A 12416-nucleotide genomic window follows, 5' to 3' on the forward strand; every position below is an offset into this window, starting at 1 on the left:
TATCAAAACATGACCCGCGCTTGAAGCACTTAAATGTAGCGCCGGGTTTATGGAAAGCTAGTTTCCTGCAAAGTCTATGGTGGAATCCATGCACGGCAGGGCATGTACCAATAACTGGTCCATCCCTTCCCACTCGTTGTTCCCCATCGTAACTAAAGAAGGTTCCATGAGTCACCGCGCCTTTCTGTTTCCAGCTCTTAAAGTTGATTCTAAAAATGTTCGTTGTTGAGAGCTCCAAACGAAGACACAGGTCTTCGAACAGCAGTGACAAATCTGTTAGAGTACACGCGAGGAAATTTTTGGGGGAAAACATCTTGAAGCGATTTCAGCGCCCTCGGTTCTCGACTGTAAGATCTTCTCAAGGGTCATGTATCTCATACTTTGCGATCTAAACTACCTTGAAATCGAACAAGCTGAGAACGACTGCCAAAGGCAGGCGATGAGGTGATTTGATCGCTCGTGCGGCAACACTGCCTTCCTGTAACTTTCGGTGACGTGCGCGATGAAACAGCTATCATTGTGGAGGAAAGTAACCCCAAGTACGGAAACCGCTTTATGTAGGCAAAAGGCAACCTCGCAAGGTAAAAGGTAAGGTGTCAGTAAACACTGTCCATGTCTCCTTTGCTAAATCTCACTACCGCATGGAGCCGGACTAGAGCTTACTATATTCGGAACTTGTTCGACCCGTACATCAATAGGTCATCTGCACACCAAGGGACTACGACTGACTTCTTGAGCCCGCTTATTTGATTAAGTAAGCCCGTCAGCAAGATAGAAAACAAAAGTGGGTCTAGGTGTCTCTTTGAGCCAGGCCGATTATCTGCTTAATGGTGGCAGTTGGGCCTCTCTGTCGTCGACGGTTATTCAGTTCCACCGTAGAATCGCATCCAGAAGGTTGGGTACACTTACAGAATAATCATTCACCTCGTTCAGTTTCATCCTTTGGTGCCCAGTCTAAGGCTGCTTTGAAGATTGATTATTGGAGCTAACATAACGTAGAAAGGGGACATCGTATGTTTGTTTTTTTTTAATAATTAAATAATGGCTTATTCTAAAAGATGTTGCGGCTGTCTATAATCCCTTAATGTAAGAGACTTTTATGTTATCTTTATCTTTTTATGGTTTTGTTTTTATGTTTTATTTTATACTTTATCTTATCTACATATTTTCTTGATCCTATACGTTAGTATGCTCCTTTTATACTCAAGTATGGTAATGCGGGGTGAATATTTAACGTGGATAGGGATAGTTCCACAAAATTTCGGCTGTGTTTGCTGCAACTTGGCATAAACTTCAGGCAAAATATATGGATCAGACACCACATGTATTTTATAAAGGAGACAACAATTGGAGTTTATGAAATGCAATTGCCTGTCGACGTATATCGGTGGTTAAGACTTATTTGTTTGATAGTATAGCAATTAATGATAGCATCTCTGGACTGTCCTAAAAAAAAATTACGCCCACCGACGTGACTTTTGAAAAAATGACGGGTTGCGTTAGTCTTTTGAAGCAGTGTACGTTTGCTAATTAATTACTTAATATCAGTTAAAATATTGTGTCAGACAAATGTTTCGTCTAACTTTTCGTCATTTTTTCATTATTAACAGCGGGCTCAGCAAGTTTATAAAAATATGTGTGATTCACTGTTATTTGAGATCAATTTATTGTGATTTTGACATAGTGATTTTTTGCATTCGATAAACTTTGTCTTCAGTGTACTATTCAGATGTATGGAGAAATTTCTATTACGTTCGTGTTTGCTTCTATACGTGTATACACAAAGTATATGTGTTTCCTTACATTGCGTATATACCAATTGTTTTAATCACTTCTTCTTTAATGAGCGCGCCACGCTAATTGACCGCCGAAAATATAGCATGTTCTGTTAAATTCTTGCTTAGCTTAGTCCTGCATGTCTTAGCATGTTTCCGAGATCCTGCTATTGATTTTAACGAAAGTATCCTTTGTAGTAACTTTTACACCGCAGGTTTACTCTGTTTACTCTGCAGCTGCTAACTATTCATGGTAATTTAACGCTTCTTCTTATTAAACGCCTAGTTTATCCCTTCCTTCAATCGTGGGCGTTAAAGATTTTGACTCATCTGTAATTTAAAACTGTTGTAAATTCATCTACGTGGTCATGCATTGACGTCTACAGTTCGTATCTCCAACTAAAGTTGCTCATAATGAAAATCACTAGCCAGTGACCGTTTCCGCAGCGCTATGGAGTATACTGCTAAAACGCGCGTAGCCAAGGACAGACGCACCCATTACTGCTTCCACTTTACGTACTGGCATCCTCTACTTGTTTTATTATTATTATTATTAATCATCTCATTATTAGAACTTCTCCTCGAAACGGTCAAAGCAATCAAAAGAGGCATCAACTTCGCACCTCCTCCGACGCTGCCGACAGCGCAAACGTTCGTGTTGTGCAGAGCAGCAACAGCTGTACCTTGTTTATGTATTTTCAGTCGGCCTAAATGAACCTATGTGGAAGCACCGTATTTTCTCGGAAACGTAGAAGCCGCGTCAATTGTGGCGTTCATACGTGCGTCCATTCCCACAAAAATTCCTTCGTTATTTCGCTAGGTACACAGCTGGCTTCCTCATTTACTGGGAACATTCGTATCCCGCTTATGGCCCTTAATTAAGGGCATCGCTTGCTTGACCAGTAGGCAATTGTAGTCGCTCCTGTGGAGGAGAACGAAAACAATTATCACAGTTTTATGTCGCAAAGGGAGTATTTCGGGCCAGGGCAGACGGTAGAATCGATTTAATCGTGGTCGAACTTGGATTGATGCGACTTTAATGGACAACTCTGTTACCGTTGAACTTTTCAATTTTTATTGAAACTTTGTCAACATCCAATTGCCTGAAGGCTTGTTGGTATATTTGTATATGTTCTTCTTTCACGAACAATTGTAAGTTAGGTTAATGACGAAAAACGGATAATTTGATTTTTTCCGCTTAACGTTGACGGAATATGTACATTTATCGATTTATTGAAGAGCAGGATTGAAACATAATTCATATTGTGGTGCCATGCAATAAAACTTTGATTGATTAATCGATCGATTGAATTAATATTAAAGAAATAATTAGCTTCTTTTTATCTAATTCTGAATTTATTTTAGTTGCATATGTTATACTACAATTAAGGGCATAAAGGGAAAATAGATCTTATTGGTTACTGATCAATCCGCGGCAAAACTATCGAACAATACAAATACCATATACGCTGGTATATAGATAAATAGATACAGATTATAAGATGTGTAATAGCGGGCTCAGTCACATCAATTATTACTCCTATTTGATTGTGTTATAATATTGTATAGATTTGGGTAACCTTTTTCTCGTCAGTTTGAACGATAGGCTTTCAAATCCTAGCGACGTTCATATTTTTCGAAAGATCAATTGAAAATACTATTCTATCTTCATGCAGTGTTGTTATGATCAGGAATAACCAAATGGTTTCTAAGTTAAGAACACGTAGAACTATTAAAAATTAGTGGAAGATCATTTTAGGCGAACTCATCTACTTTATGATATCTGCTCGCTTTGAGAGAATAGGCAACGATACAGTGATGACAAGCGATAACAGATATTAAAGCATCACAATTATTGATTGACATACGGAGCATTCTTGTCATAACTGTCCTACCTGGACCAAACTCCTACTTCTCCTGGAGCCTTCAAAAATAAATTCGGCTAATTATATCGACTCAGAGAAGAACGATTTTGTACTTACGCATGCTAAAAATCAAATCGTGCTAGTGTAATTAACACGGCAACCTATTCGAAAGTCGGTGAACGGAGAAGCTCATTCGGTATTCAAAAGGCTTTTCCCAGCTTCTTGTTCACGTGCATTTTCGAGGCGTTGTTTTTTTATCGCTGTCATAATGTGGTCATATAGCGAACGTATCTTTTGAATGCGATGTATTCTTAGGCCACGCCAAACGTGACTGCTGCTAACGATGTATGTGCTCGAATCTGTTGAGGTCGCAGCTATGCTCAGGTGCCCCATGGGTATGTTTAATGAGCAGTGGCAATCGGGTTCGGTCAGTCATCATATGATAACTACAAATTTTCGAAATATACAAGAACGATATAGGCAACACTCTAAGGCAGAGTGTTGCCTATTCCGTTAAGTGAAATCTAACAACACTAACAACTCTCCAAATGTCTTGCTAGTAGTACATTCTAATATAACTTAGCGCACCGTCTCTTCAGCCATAGGCCATCACATTCTGCTATGTGAGTATTAAGTAATTTCCACTTTTCTGAACTTTAACTACAGTTGTTTTTGTATGTCTCGCTGTGTCCAAGAGAAATGTTGACGACGCGTGAGTACTGTTGGCCTCATATAAGCAAAAGCAACTGATCAATTTTTGTTTATGAGGTATGACCTGTATACCCTGTGCTACATTGTTGCCTAATGGAGTCGATTATAAAACGTAGATATACTATTAAATATATTAATTAATACTAATAGTTCTCATACGTGATATAAAAAACGATGGCCTTTAGCCTCAAAGAAAATCTTTCACCATCTCCTTGAATACTTTGTGCTTCTATTTGTATAAATACGTTGTTGTCTTCTTATTTTATCTTACTAATCGTGCGCAAAAATCGTAAAAATATATAACCATAGGGTATCGTAGACGTTAACAACACGTTATAAGATCGTACCCTTCCAAGCTGCACTTCATAGATCATACTTTTATTATAAACTGTGCCCCCCGATAGCTCTCATAGGTCAACTCCTCGAACTGATCAGCTCGACCGTATACGCAACAGCTGAAGCAGAAATCATCGTAATAGATCTAGGCCCAGCTCTCACACGTAATCACCTTTTATTCTTTGAAGCCTTGTGATGAAAGCCCAATGACACTTTTACATAACTGCTTCTAATATATTGTTGTTTACCAGTTTCGCTGCTTTGTCCCGCTGTTGTATTTTTCATTTATAGTTAGAACGAATAAAAATAAACAATCATGGTACACATACAGGAACACTACATTACCATGTGCCGTCATGCTTTTCCACAAGTTTTCAATGCCGTTTCGATTGTTTGTAAATCCCCTGGCTAAGTTGCTTTCGTTTCTTTCCTCGCTTTTTTCAAACTCATTAGTGCTCTTCGTTTCTTGCTTCCCTTCTAGTTCAAGGCCTGTTGAAGGAGCTTTGCTTCAGGTCAAAGGCAAGTTTAATTTTGCGTTCATCAAAGTGAATGGTAACTTTTGCAGGTTAGCCCTGTTACGGCGTGTCCTATCGTGAGCTGTACGGTTTCTTTGCTACTCTTGAAAGACTTGTTCCCACAATCGGACACGTTGATATCCGAAAATGGCTAAGTGTCATTATAGTGCTATTGTTAGTAACGTATGTTTTTGACGCCTGCCGTTCCGGCTAGATAGCTTCCTGAGTAAAATGCCTTTTAAAGGCACTATTTCTATTCTAGAGTTTTGCCGTCGCCTTTCATAGAACAGGCTTTGTACTGCGGTTACGAACTAGAATCATCACTTCAATCACGATAAGGTAATCGAACTAAGATTCTCTCGTCTTCTGACGTTTGACCATTAACATGGTTATTCATCGTCACTTTTCCACTAAAAATGAAAACACTGCCCTAATAAAATGGCCACGAGCTCTTGAAGACTGTAACGTCTTCAGCTGCGTAGATGGAATAGTAATCGCACAGAGATATATAAGCATCATTTGCCTTACCATATAAACAAAGATGGTACGGACGAGTTTTGGATGACGACGATTCGCAGTGGCGCCTTGAAAAAATCCGAAAAAAAAGAACACATCAAATTTCCAGCTATTATACATCTAGAAAAGATATTTATTTTCTATTTATTATAAGAAATTGATAATGATACTATTAATATTATAATATAGATAATTTATTTAACGCCGGTTCTATATAATTACGTCGACGTATATTGGTCTTGTGTTTTTTTTGTTTTGAATTATATTGCATTGTGTAATTTTTTCATGCTGCCATATCTTGGATTCAACAGTCTAATGAACGTAACACGGCCATCGATCACGTTAGACTATACCTGATTATTGCGTATGTGTCTGAATAATACAGCTCTTTGACTATATATATATATATATATATTTCTCCAAATACTTAGAGATACAACATGAACGATTACTATTGAAAATGATTCGGGTACGTTGTCGCTTATTCCATTCTAATGATCGAATAAAACCCTAGCGATATGTTATAAACATTGCACTAGTGGTCTTCACCTCTGATTATTATCTAGCAAGATTCCCGTTGGGACCTTGTCCCTGTTGTTAAAGACAGTCCTTTCTTTGGGAGTATATTGTAGCGGTTGCTGGAAGATGTAATCTTTACAGACGAGGAGATTATGTTTACTTGATTTAATCAAGTTACTTATTTGTTTATCACACTTCATATGCACTTGTCATTGTCCTAAAAAAAATTAACAAACAAATCATAATAAATAACATATATGTATAGGATATATGAAGATTTAATAAGTCTTATCAATGAAACAGCTGATAGCCACTTATTGCTGTTTTACTTAGTACTTCCATAAATCACAGTATGGGCAGATAGATATCTCGTTAGTGAGAAATCAATGTCTGACATAATACATGATGGAAGCCGTGAACGAAATGATTTATAATAATCTATCTAGCTGAACTCTTCACTTACTTTTAGGTATGGAAAACTTAGATCAAATTCTACAATTTTTTCTTCATAGTTACTAATCAGCTGGAAATAAAATCGAAGTATAATTAAGCATAAATGTGCCTTAAGTTAGTGCCTTCTACTGCAAAATGTCTGCTGAAGTAGAATGTTAGATAAGTTTGTCTTGTAGTTGATAGTTTTAAGCCGCTGGATTTGGAGCCAAGTTCGTACCTTTTCCCGGCTTTTTTGTGCCTGAACTTTTGAAGCTTCTATTGTTTTACCTTTCGGGTTGTGACATTTGTACGTACAACGAGTTGAGCCTGTGCCCTTCAACCTTAATGTATTCGAGCTTGGTGTTGGATTTCCTTTGGGTTATGAGGATCGGGATCACTTTTTAGCCTGAGCCTCCATCTGAAATGGTTGACCTTTAATTATCATCTAGAATCGTAAAAGATGCAAGATCTTTTTCTATAGTTCAATGTAGTTAGTCTGATCTTTCAGCTTAGTCTGAATTAGAGGCTAAGTCGATTTGCAGCTAATAGTGTTGACTCCCTTAACATGTTTATTTTTTTGTCGAAAATGTGAGCCTACCCCAGGACTTGGTAGAACCAAGTTGATGTAAATCTGGAATAACGGAGGCTGACATGCCCTCTGATTTCGGCCGCTCGAACATATTTTTAATAGCCTAATATGCTTGGTTCCGTTAACTTATTCCGGATATCGAATAGAGACAGTCAAAAACCAATATCTGCGTAAGAATGTTTATTAGATGTAAAATCTTAAGCCACTCCTTTAAAGTTGAATCAGTTATGTAAAATCCACATTTTATTGTTAAAAAATGTTTCTACTCTCCTATAGTTGTCCTGTTAGTCTATTCCAATTTATTGCAGCGGGCATTCCGATGACAGATAGTAACAGCAGAAACAGTTAGATCTCTGCAGGAATAATATGTGATAATACAGACAGATTCTGGATTGTCGCTTAAGCGGTTACCATTATGACCATTCAATGGCGGTAACATCTTGCAACGCTTTCAGTGGATGGACTCGATCGTATCGCACCGACATCGCATTTCTAATTTCCAAAAGTACTCTCGGATTCAAAAAAAAAAAGGAAAAATACAGAATACCTTTTCGCAATAACTAGGATATCATCCGCATAAATAAGGGAGATGAGAGTGCAAACCATAGGCTTAGAAGACTTCGAGGGATCCTTCAGAGCGGAGTACGTGCAGCCAATAAGCCGGTCCATACAACTGGAGTTCACTACCTTGTCTAAGAGCGGCCTAGAAGCACCCCATGTTGGTTGATACCGTAGTTGTTTGCACAACTCGAAATCGTCAACGGACTCCAGCAAGTTTAGACTAAATAGGGTGTCTCCTATCAGCGGATTCTGTCTCAGCTGTGTTTCGTTGCGGCAAAAACGGCTTTATTGTTGAAAAAAGCAAAAGTGTCTGGATCTTCATTATTGTGACTGTACTTACTTAAGTTTCATACTGAACTTGTATGAAACGGCAAAGCTGGACCATTACAGTGCTAAGGTAGTGATCTCTTGGTGAACCATTCTATAGAAATCTAGTGCTGTCGCTAACAGTGGGTTCCTATAGACAGGCCAACATGCCTATAAAGACGAAAATGCTGGTGGCCAAGCCATGGAAAGAAGTTGTTATCAAGGTTGAACGCTGTCCGCTGGCGACGCCGACTCTGCCGTCTCCTTTCCGGCTACCGCTGCTCTCAGCGGTTTGCAGACGCCTACGAATCCAGCTGTAATCCGACTTAGGATACTGGTCGTAAAAGTATCAGTATCGAGGTGGACCAGTATCACTAAACGAATTCTCTTTTGATTGACAATTTAGAGCGTCGGAGCTTCCGGCCTCATTTAGTTCAAGTTAACAGTGCACTATCGCATCTGCACGATATCGCCACCTGCGGCTCTTTGCGCACCAGGTAGGTGCATTGCTCATCGCTATTGCGCGTATCATATGCTTAGCTCTATCTCTAGTCTTGACGATCGTATACAACGAGGCATCAGCTATCCTACTAGACGGTTTATGATTTTCACGCAGGAATAGCTTAAGACTGGTATAAATCACATGCAGATTTAGAACTTGCATGGTGAAAACTTGAAAGTAAAAAAAGTTCCTCTGCAACAACACTGTTGATACTTTAATCAAAACATAATGAAACAGGATCTGCTATGTTAATTCGCTAATGATAATGTGTACTTGTTCCCCAGAATGGTTAGCTAAGTGAATCAACTGGGAAAATTTTAATAACATTAACAGGCGAAAGATTTGGATGAACTAAACATAAAAATCACTTGAGACAGCTAATGAATATCAATCTAATAACTGTATGGCTAGACCCTTGGTTATATTTTAAAATTTCGCAGGCTTCAAGATCTTTCAGCATATTGCGATTTGCTCTACTATTAGCACTATAGCACAAAAAAGAACAATAAACAAAATGTATCATTTCGGAGATGAGGCTCCATGGTCTTCGTATTATTCGCTGTTGAGACCCACGGCTTCTCGTGGATTCTAAGTTCTACCGGTTCTCTATGCATTTTGTCAGCGTCGTAAGTTCTTCGATGGTCAGGCACTCTTTTATAGTTGCCATAGGGAGAGAATAGCTTCGAAACGACGACAGGGAGTTTTTGTTGCCTCAGTTTCGAATCTGTTCTTACTATATGATCTCTTATTTCTTGATAAGTTATCTGCTTGTGGCTTGCTACTACCGCCCGCATTCACGCCTGCTGTTGTATCCACGTTGTCAACTGCAATTACCGCCAGTTGAAAAGCATGGCTTTCGCCAAGAAAGTTTGTCCGCTGCGCTTCTTGTCTGTCGAAAAGCTAAAAGATGTGTTTAAGCGTTTACATTTGTTTAATGAGCAATTGCTAAGGTTACCAATTGTCGCCTGGTCCAGCAAAGTATGATGTATGCGGTCCTTACCTAAATAACCTGTAAGTACACAGTGTGCCAACGATGTTCAGCGCATTAATGTAATGCAAAACAACGTTTGAGAACGTAAAGGTACTGGGATTTTTCTTATTCTATGTTCAGGTTTTACCAAACGCGCTCAGGGTGAGTCGTGATTGGCTCGTGTTGAATCGGTTGCGCGCTCTAACAAAGCTCTGCTTCAGGCCAACAATTATTGCCCTCGCTCAATCGCAACCCGGGTTTTAGACAGCCGCTCGATTCGCTAGTGTTATTTTCATCCGATTCATTAGAAACTCCGCTTGTCGCTGGAAGCCGGACCCCAGCACAGCTATGAAAGTATCTATGGGCTGACGGCTATGCCCCTACAGACTTCGATCAGTTACCTACCTGTATTACACATATATATGTTATGTGTGGGTTGAAGCGTTCTGCAATCTGTTTGAAACTAATCGTTCGGAGCCACTGAAAATATCCGTGTTAATCAACATTGTTTCTTCTTGATGTGCATATTGGGCCGGTGGCTGGGAACAATACAACACAGCGATAGAAAGGTCTGTTAACGTGCCCGATGTCCATATTGAGTTTGGTAATTATTGCAGACATTCTGTGGATCATCCCGTATTTGTGCCGATTCTAGTCGACCTTCGCTGATACAAGACAATGCAAAAAATGTTGATATAGTACGGTGAATCAATTTTGTGCATATTCTATTTTCTGTCGTTTGATTTGTTTAAAACCCTTCGGTCTTCATTTAGCGGAAGCGTCGTATGTTTATCGTGAATATATCCTCGTGAGGTTATCCAGTCGAAAAAATTGCATTTTGTGTTTGCAAATGTATCAATACAGACAAACGATACTTTTGTTGTGTCTATGTTGTAAAACAGAATCTTACATTAATCTTCCAAATTACTCACCCATGGCATTGTTTCCTTACATTTCAGGCCTTGGTGGCCCGATCGACTGCCCACTCATTTCGTGGTTGAAACTTGTGCTTGGTCAGAAACTGACTGGTATATTCTGTCTGCGCACTAAAACGATACAGGGTTAAACGCAGGACCAATTTCAAGTTCGCATGATGGGTCCTGTTGCGGCGTCGTGCGATCCTTGCAATTCCGACCTTGTTATTGATGTATTGGAACCGCCTGAATCCCGAACAAAACAACGGGATTCACCGAAGTACCCAAAAGCTGCTTTGTCCAAAGACGGACGTCTTGAGCAAATCGTCTACGTAAGCGGTCAAGTTACGTGCGCGTTGGCGTTCGCGATGATCATTGCAGGAATGGGGCTTCTTCTGGGAAAATTCGTTATGTTGCAGCTCGACGTCAACGATTCTTACAAATCGAACAATCACACAATGACAAATGCGGTGTATGTAAACGTAAAGGATCGACTGGGCGAAGACGACAGTCCTGAGAACGCGGTTTTTCTGTTTAACGTTGAATCCATTTTGAAGCGACTTGTAAATTTCGAAAAAAGCTCTCCGCAGGACATTTTAAGCAGTCCTTTCCAGGAGAAACTCGTCGATCAAGTACCGATTGCGGCGAGTGTTTACCTAGTTCATGACGAGAATTTCATTGTTATCGGCCTACGATTCGGCTGTACTGCTAAACTTAATACATCGATCGAATGGCCAATAAAAGGAAATATCTCGGTATCCCTTCTGAACAATGATAATACAGTGGCACAAAAGTGGATAGAACAGTTTGATACTATTGGAAGCTGCCTAGATTCGTTGAGATACCCGGTTCAAAGGGGTTTTACTAGTCCTTTAGCGTATTATGTACAGGACGAATTCTGGAAGACTGGCGTTCTCAATGGAACAATTGCATACGAATTCAAGATTCTATCTTAAAAGCAAACCTCATAAATTTGTAAGCTTCTCTTTACGGCTATATTGTTTGTTATACATTGCATTACTGTTTGACAGGCTTTTACCGGGGGCATATATGATTAATATATGCCCGATGTAGTACAATTTGTTGCTTGTGATAATGGAGGCCTTATATCGTACAAGTGTTGAAAAAAAAATCTTACCTTTCCTTAGTACTTTACAGTTTTTTTTTTTTTCGCAATGAACGAAAGCTGTTTCAAGGCTAAATCTCTTCCGACATTATAGGTGATTTATGAACTCGATTCATACTTTATTTCGTTTCTTATTTATACCTTAAATCGTTTGCCTAAAATGAATTTTACTCAATACGTATACCTAATTTAAAATTAAGCGAAGCTGTGTCATGTGGACAGAAATTACTATTACCTAAACTTACTTGTTTTTATTGAGGTAGTCAGTTCAGTCTTCGGTTTGAGGTCATCCCATATATTTGAGTCGCCGAAGACCATCGGTTTCTTTCGGGACATTCTCTCTAACCGCTTACTAATGAATGAGGTATAAAAATTTGCGACTTTCTTGCTACCGTTTAAGTTCTTTGAAAATAGATGAGAATAGTTGTCATGACTTTGCTATTCAATAACGCACTGTTGCCTTCTGCGCGCTTTTTTTTTTATATAGAGATTTATAACAGAACCATTCGTTCTGTAAATTTATAACAGGAACGTTCTATGAAAAAGCATGAAAATTGAAATAATAGCGTATCAATTATATATGTAGTTTTTTCAAGTTTGTTGCAAACATTTTTCTATAATAATTATAATTTGACAAATAAATTAGTCAACTGAATCACTGAACGACATGAATTTATAATAACGTTTTGCTAACTCGTATTCGAAGTAACCAACCCTTAGATTGAAATAATTTATTATATGTTTTCATTTCCTTCATTGTAGTAACGTATATATAATAA

General features: G+C 38.8%; 1 long non-coding RNA gene across 1 annotated transcript; it reads right to left on the reverse strand.

Annotated features, from left to right (window-relative positions):
- Positions 1–2262: 2262 nt before the first annotated feature.
- LOC147752139 (uncharacterized) lies at positions 2263–10655 on the reverse strand. Its single transcript, XR_015314921.1, has 5 exons — positions 10530–10655; positions 6908–7087; positions 6268–6454; positions 5731–5786; positions 2263–2697 (listed from the first exon to the last, which is right to left on the reverse strand). It is a non-coding gene; the product is annotated as an uncharacterized LOC147752139 (long non-coding RNA).
- Positions 10656–12416: the final 1761 nt, after the last annotated feature.

The sequence above is a fragment of the Varroa jacobsoni genome, unplaced genomic scaffold (assembly GCF_002532875.2).
Source record: "Varroa jacobsoni isolate VJ856 unplaced genomic scaffold, vjacob_1.0 scaffold_1465, whole genome shotgun sequence".
NCBI lineage: Eukaryota > Metazoa > Arthropoda > Arachnida > Mesostigmata > Varroidae > Varroa > Varroa jacobsoni.